This window comes from Aulostomus chinensis, chromosome 7 (genome assembly GCF_037954235.1).
Source record: "Aulostomus chinensis isolate RoL2024-O1b breed Wild chromosome 7, RoL_Achi_v1.0, whole genome shotgun sequence".
NCBI classification, from domain to species: Eukaryota; Metazoa; Chordata; class Actinopteri; order Syngnathiformes; family Aulostomidae; genus Aulostomus; species Aulostomus chinensis.
This window is the reverse complement of record NC_141326.1, coordinates 28,094,891-28,102,127: the sequence shown is the minus strand read 5'-3', so window position 1 is coordinate 28,102,127 and position 7,237 is coordinate 28,094,891.

The following is a 7,237-nucleotide window of genomic DNA, read 5'->3' as shown; positions in this document are numbered from 1 at the left end:
ACGGCCTCCGTCAGCTCTCAGAGTTGCATGACCTGCAACAATCACAACTTCCTGTCACAGGCGGAGAGGTCATCATTCCACAAACTCCGTCACTGTCGTGGCAGGCCAGCCCCCGTTGCTTGCTGCTAATGAACCACTAGCTGGATTGTGGCATCAATGCTGTTTTCGTGCGTCGGTGTCAGTAAGCACGGAGATGTGGCAGCCCATCACAATGAATCAGTCAGCAGAAGATCGAAGTGATTCAGCATGCGTAAGAGTGACAGCGATGGACCATCACTAAGCCTTGAATATATGTCTGGTGCCTTCATTCCGTCCGTCCCAGATTCCCCATGAATTCTTCTCGGACAGCTGCTCTTCACACAACATTTCTAAGGATGGGCCAGAGGGTCAATTGGGTTCAAAGGGAGGCTGGGGTGAAGGCAAGAAAATGGCTGAGGAGCAGGGCCAAAAGTCACACAGGTCAGCCGAGGGTGACGGAAAAGATAACAGAACTGTATTATTCAGCTGAAGAGAGCATATCTACGGGTGGATGTTGGAGCATTGTCTGAGGTGCTGGCACCTTGGTGAGGGAGATATCGTTGAGCTGCTGCATAAGAGGAGCCACGTGTCTTGTGGAGGAGCATGTGGCATACAAGGAACACAACCTTTCCGTCAATTTGCATGCAATGCACATGCCAACCCACTGAAAAATGGAAGCACATGACAAGAAAAACTATTCCAAGTGGAGGCAGAACCCCCCCAAACACACACACACACACACACACACACACACACACACACACACACACACACACAGGAATTTGTTAGTGGCTATCTCTGTTTTTGTGTGAATGATTGTGTGAATGAACTGAGTAAACGAGTGAATCAGATCCAAGGAAGCCAAAGTAGAGAGTGTGTGTGTGGGGGGGGGGGGGGGGGGGGGGGGCTCAAACTTGACTTTGGCGCGAATGGTGACTTCCATGATTGGGACACAGCTTTCGTTTTGCTAGAGAATTCAAACAATTCAAGCTTATCATTCAAAAGGATCCTAACAAGAGTCACGTAACTTTTAAAAAGTAGAATCTTTAACTCAACGACGAGGTTCTTCACTAAACCAAAAGTCGAAGACGTTCATTTACACGCTCAGTACTTCTTCTATGGAGCGGACATCATGGCAGTTGGAGGTGAGGGCAGTGGTTGCATGCTCGTCTCCACAGAAGTTAATTAGAAGGCTCGCTTTTCTGCCCTCATGCAGAAATGTACTTTAGCAAGTTGGGGTTGGTGTGAGTTGTCAGCTACAACTGCTTTACAGCTCTGATGCTTACGTTTGAAACCGCCCAAGTGTCAAGGCCCACACTAGGATTAGATCACTTTCTATTTTCTACACTTAAGAAACTCGTTGCCCCAGGGCTGGACCCATTCCAAAAAGGGATCATCCGCTCCTAGCCTCCTATAGTGCTTGATCCCTGGCAGGGTGCTGATCAGACAGATCCTAGCCTACATCAGAGGAAGAACTCCTCCCGGTCACGTAGCGCTGCAGAATTACACTGACATAATATGTTGTCACAATGTTTACACCCACTTTTTTTAAACATGCCCACTGAAACTGATTATGATGTTTAATTTTTGATAGACGAAGCACTAGAAGCGTCGCTGGCTCCTTGAATACAGAAATCTTGAAGGGTGATCACAAGTGGTCTCTCAAGACGCAATCTAATGCCAGGCGTGAGCTCACATACTTAGAGCTTGTGATCGGATCATCCAGGCAGTGGGTTAAGGCCGGGTCTGGAAAGGCTCGGGAATCTGGGAATCCTAATCAGGTTGTACAAGAATCACTATTGAAAGCAGATTTAAATTCAACCGGAGAGCTTATTGTGCCACAGATATGAAACCTACAAACGAGACTCATGCAAAAACACTCCCTTAAAAATCTGTTTTTTGGACACTGAAGCCTGCTGCGTTGACACTGAAGTCACACGTTCAGTTCAAGGGTGTAGATTATCTCCTGAGCTTATGTCAGCAAATTATCCACCATCGATTGTGGGAACCCACGGCGTTGCTAACCTCCGTCTTGGCCTTAACTACAGTACGTCATCGCCGTTGAGATGAGGATATCAACAGGTTGAGATCTGAAACACAATGTTGAGTGATGTCACGACACGCTCATGACGTGGTTAGATATTTTCTGGTGTTAAGCACTGGTGGTGTTAAAGGTGGATTTTGTAGCCGATCTCGCTGCTTTCACTTAAATGAAGGGGGGGGGGGCAATTTGCTAGAAAGACAGCGTTTGTAAGAAACAAGAAGAGGAAGAAGTCAATTCCCATTCCACCACTGCTCATGAGCGTGTCAGCTGGTCTGGACCGCTGCTCCTCTGCCGTGCCACATCACCACAGGGCTTCAGAGTGACTCCTATTTCAAGCATGGCACAAGTTGCCGCAACCAGGAGTCATTGCTATTCTGGAACACCGGAAAACCTTTGCTCCGTGGACCAATAAATAGTTACATAAGAAGGTCCGTTTCCTCGCATGTGAAGCAACCTCTTCTCTCCGGCTGAAATGCACGCGCCACTGAAAGAGCAACACGCCAAGTCCTGGCAGAACCTGGGCCTCAGAGGGAATGACGCACGGCACTCTGGTTGGTTTGACTGAGGTCAACCCTGAATCTATGTAGGAATAATTAAATTACTATTGTCCTTCTCTTTGTGCCGTGCTGTGGTTTGTGTTTTTACTATGTGCTCCCGAAATACCAAAGTGAAGATCAACACGCCCCGAACACACGGCACCATCCGCCAACCGCCTGGCACCACAGATCCCCTAAATATGCCCCATGAGTAGCGCAGGCATCAGTGTTTGAAACTGCTAGAACTGCTGCAAGAAATACCACTTCACACTCCATCAGCATCACTGACAACACAGCAGCTGTGGGACTGTGAAACTAAATCCCTGTTTCGAGTGACCAAGAGCCAACTCGCCTGCATGTGAGAACATAAAAAAAAATAAATAACATGAGGACAGTATTTATCTGTTCATCAGGAGAGCAGCTCTGCCTGCTCCTTCTGGGCTCCCAGCCGCCATGGAGACAGTTGGGGGGAAAAAAAAAAAAAGAGAGACAGAGCAAAGGCCGCCTCAGATTTTGAGATCCCCTTCGTACAAGAGGGTGGATGTAAAGGTCACAGCTATCAGAGAGAAGCTGGAAGAGGAGCAAAAGAGTCAGACTCAAGATGTCTGAGGCACCGTATCTGTCACGCTTTGAAGTTAAGGAAACTTTATCCTGTAATCTGAGTATCCATAGTATTGGGGTTAAAGGTCACGTCTGATTTTGTATCTCCACCTACTGTATCACAACAGTCCAACACGAAATATGACACGACACAGTTAATAATTCAGAATTTATGCAGCCCAAGTAGCAGTTTGAGATCGTTCACATTACATTTGTGAGGCATTTGGATTTCAATGAGGTGAGAAACAATCAATAAATAAACATCATTAAGTTACTGCATGATTTCCCAGGTATTGATTATTGATCGGGTGGGTCCCCGTGAGATAGAGGTCTAGGCCCCCTGGTCAGAAGGGAGCGCGAACACGTTTCCTTCGAGTAGTTTCCCAAGACGTCACACAAACTACACAAAAGCTTAAGAAGAGATGAAAAAAACATTCATTCTTTTTTCTTTTTTTTTTTGCCTTTGAATAACTGAGCAATTTGTGTTTGCAACCTCGTTCCGTGCCTAAGGAGCACTGCACATCTCATGTTGAAAGCTTCTGCAGGGATTCCTCGAAGGTTTTTTTGTGATATGTTTGTTTAAGCCTCCAGGTTGGGCCAAATCACATGACGAGAAGCCTGGCAGACAGCAGCCTGTCTGACCGCGTATTCTTTGGCTGTCACTCATCTCCTGCATCATGTCCACCCATCTAGAAATGAATCATGATGCGTTTGCGACGATGCTCAAGTTGGGTTTCCTCATTTTTTCACGAGCAAAGTTTACCGTTTAATTTTACGGACAACAGCTTCTCCGGGTTTTTTTTGTTTTTTTTGTCTCCATTCAATGAAGGTCTGATTGGAACGAGAAGCTGCACACCGAACCTAGAACATAGTTCTATTTAGGGACACATTACCTTTTTTTTTTTTTTGTGAAGTTGTTGTTGCAAGCAGTCTTCCCCCAGTACAAAGTTTGATGTTTGTTTTATGCCAACTCGGGTTTGAACACCACCACCAACTTGCCCCCTCGCGTTGTGTCCCCCACAAATTAGCAACGCTAACTGATTTACACCGGTATTTTTTTCTGTGGTGCCGACATTTAAATTTAAGACATGACATGCCCCCACCATCCCAGGTGGTTTAAGAAGTTGCTGCCATTTGTAGCGAGCTCACCAACATGATGGATTTATTGGGACATTCACAGGGTCAACGTCGCGCCTCGTTGCAACAGATGGACTTGAGTAGACTTTAATAAATCCAGTGACGAGAACTGCACCTCTGGCCGTCGGCTGCCAGAGGTTGGCCATATTCAGGCAATCATGTTGTCATGTTGTTGACAAAAACTTTCCCATTTTCTAAGCAGCAATGAGGAGGGTTCAGGGGTTGTCACGTCCCAGACAACAGCAACTGTGTGGTGCATCCTCATGGAATGAGACAGCTGTTTTCTTTTTCAAGGATACTATACATGTTTGGGAGCACAGCGAGTTGTTTCAACTTGCTTAACTTGTGAATTCACTGTGTCAGTAATGTTTTCCAGATCCCACGGTGGTTTGCTAAAAGGAGGGAACTGTCAGAGATCTGTAATTTTCCCGTGTCTCAACATGAACTCTGAGAAATCTACGGAGAAAAAAATTTGTTTTTTTTCTTTTATATTCTACCAAATTCACATTGATTCTATTTAGTATGACACAGAATATGTGGTTGTGTATCTAAACTTTGGCTTAATAGTGGCGTTCTGAAGTCCTTGTAACTTCTCATAGTGTGACAAATGATTCTATCTCCAAGTCAGGCAGGAAATTAGAGCCAGACTCTGGCAGACAGCCTGGGGTCAGTGGTAAGGGGGTCAGGGGGTCAGGGGGCTGTGCTGGCCTTATCTGCAAGGGTGACAGGGACACCAGTGACACTAGAGGAACCAGAGGCTGTGGTGGCTGCGCATCAGACTCAAGGGTCTGAAACTGCTAAAGCTCCGAAACTGGAAACCGAAGGTAAGACGCCTGGCCTCGGGCCTCAGTGGTGTCAGGTGAGTCAGGAACAAGCTTGGTATCTGTAGGTGTAGCTGGTGCCCCAGGAACAGGATAGACCTTGTAGAGGTTCAGAGCAGCAGAGACTCTGACCTCCTCTGCAGGGAAGTTGAGCCATGATGGCAACCTAGCATGAGAGGATGACCAGGCCTCAAAACTGGAACCCACGACTTTCTTGATGAGGGGTGGGCTCGGTGGGTCTGGAGACATTTGCATTGGTATCAAAAGCATGAGACTGAGATGTGGATGGGTAACTAGGATCTTTGGACTTGGATTGGTATAGCTGGGGGCTATCCTGGGTTTGGGGCCAGAGTGCAGGTTTGAGGTTATTTTGAGACCTGTGGCCAGTAGTTTGGAAGCTAGCAGGCTCCGGACTCTGGATTGGCAGGTTAATCCAGCATAGAGTTAGCCAGACCATGGCTAGTGGGCAAGAATTCCTGCTGTTATGCGGGCTGTCAATGGGCGTCATGGCTCAGAGGTAGAGTGGCCGGGTGAAGAAGGCTGAGGAGAGAGGCGGTCTCTCTGCCAGGCCTGGCACCACTGTCCGAATTTGGGGCTGTCAGGCAAATTCTCTCCCCTCCAGATCCTGAGTATTTCTCCGAAAGGTCACTGGCAGGTTTCTGAGTTTTCTGGATCTATGGTTGGTCAGATTCCACAGTCAGTGGGAGGACATGAGGATCCAAGTGCAAGAGGTCAGCAGCAAGATCATAAAGAACCAGTGGACTGAACAGGCTGAAACCCTGAGGAACCACTGGTCTATAATTCTACTGGACTAATGATGCAAGGAGGAACACGAGGGCAGGCTGGGAACTGATGGATAAGGACAGAACGTGAGCAGGGTTGGGCCGCAGAGGTTTGATGGGTAGGCTTGAGGTGGGGGGACAGCGAGCAGGACAGCAGGAAGAGTCCAGAATTGAAAATATCCACCAGAGACTTCAAGAGGAATGATGAACGTGATTTCTCCTGTCCTGAATTGTGATTGTATGTCATGTAGGTGCTACGTATGCAACAACCACCGCTACAATCTAATAAAGCCCAAAATTTTAGATGTCTCAATCGTTATCAGATACACATTTTCTACATTCCAGCTGGACATGCGATCTGGCCGGCCAGGTTCACCCACACAATCGGTTCTTGTTCAAATGGCAGAGCAGGCATGCAAATTTCATTTCCTTTCTTTATCTGAGGGTGTTTTAAAGTTTAGAAGTCACATGGTCACAAATCATTGGATTACTGTCTGGTTCCACTGTACTTTAGTCATTTACTTAAAGGTTATCAGTGAGTCGGTCACTGGCATGTATTCATAAGCAGAGAAAACATTGATCTGTGTCCTTCTGAATTTGAGAAAATAGTCACTTGCATGAATATGGCACTGTCGAGTGTTCGTCTATTTTTACTGGAATCGTTTCAAAGAAAGATGATTCTTGAAAATAAACCAATCGCTTTCTGTCCTGCACTCCCCATAACTACCAAAAACCAGAGTTTCAGATGGGACGTCCTAGGAATCTGTGTCACGCTGTCTGCTTTCATAATGCTGCCGCTTCCCGTTAATGTCTGTGTGTTGATCTCCTGGTGATTAATGTACCTACAACGTCAGCATTTCTGCAGAGAGGCCCAGGAATAGGAAGCTAGCCTAGAACTCAGTCGGACTGTTGTGAATGAGACAGCTTCTCTTACAAAAGATATTTTTAAAAACCAAATTCTGACATTAAATGAACGATAATCCAAACTGTGACGATATTAAGCTTGTTGGACTGGATGTGACCCATTAGTTGTCGGCAAAAACTGCTGACAGACACATAAACTGGAAAAAAGAAGTGAACGCAGCCTGAGGTAAAAAAAAAAAAATCATTCAAATGACCAGAAGAGGCTAAATCCACTTCCAAGTCCCTTATAATGATGATCATATTTTATATTTATGTTTCTCTAGAGCTCAGGGACAATACTTGCTTGACCGACTCAGTGAAGAATTTCCCTCGCGAGTTTATGGTTTCATTTGCTTGTTGCAAGTCTTCAACACAGCAAAATGTTTATTTTGTACA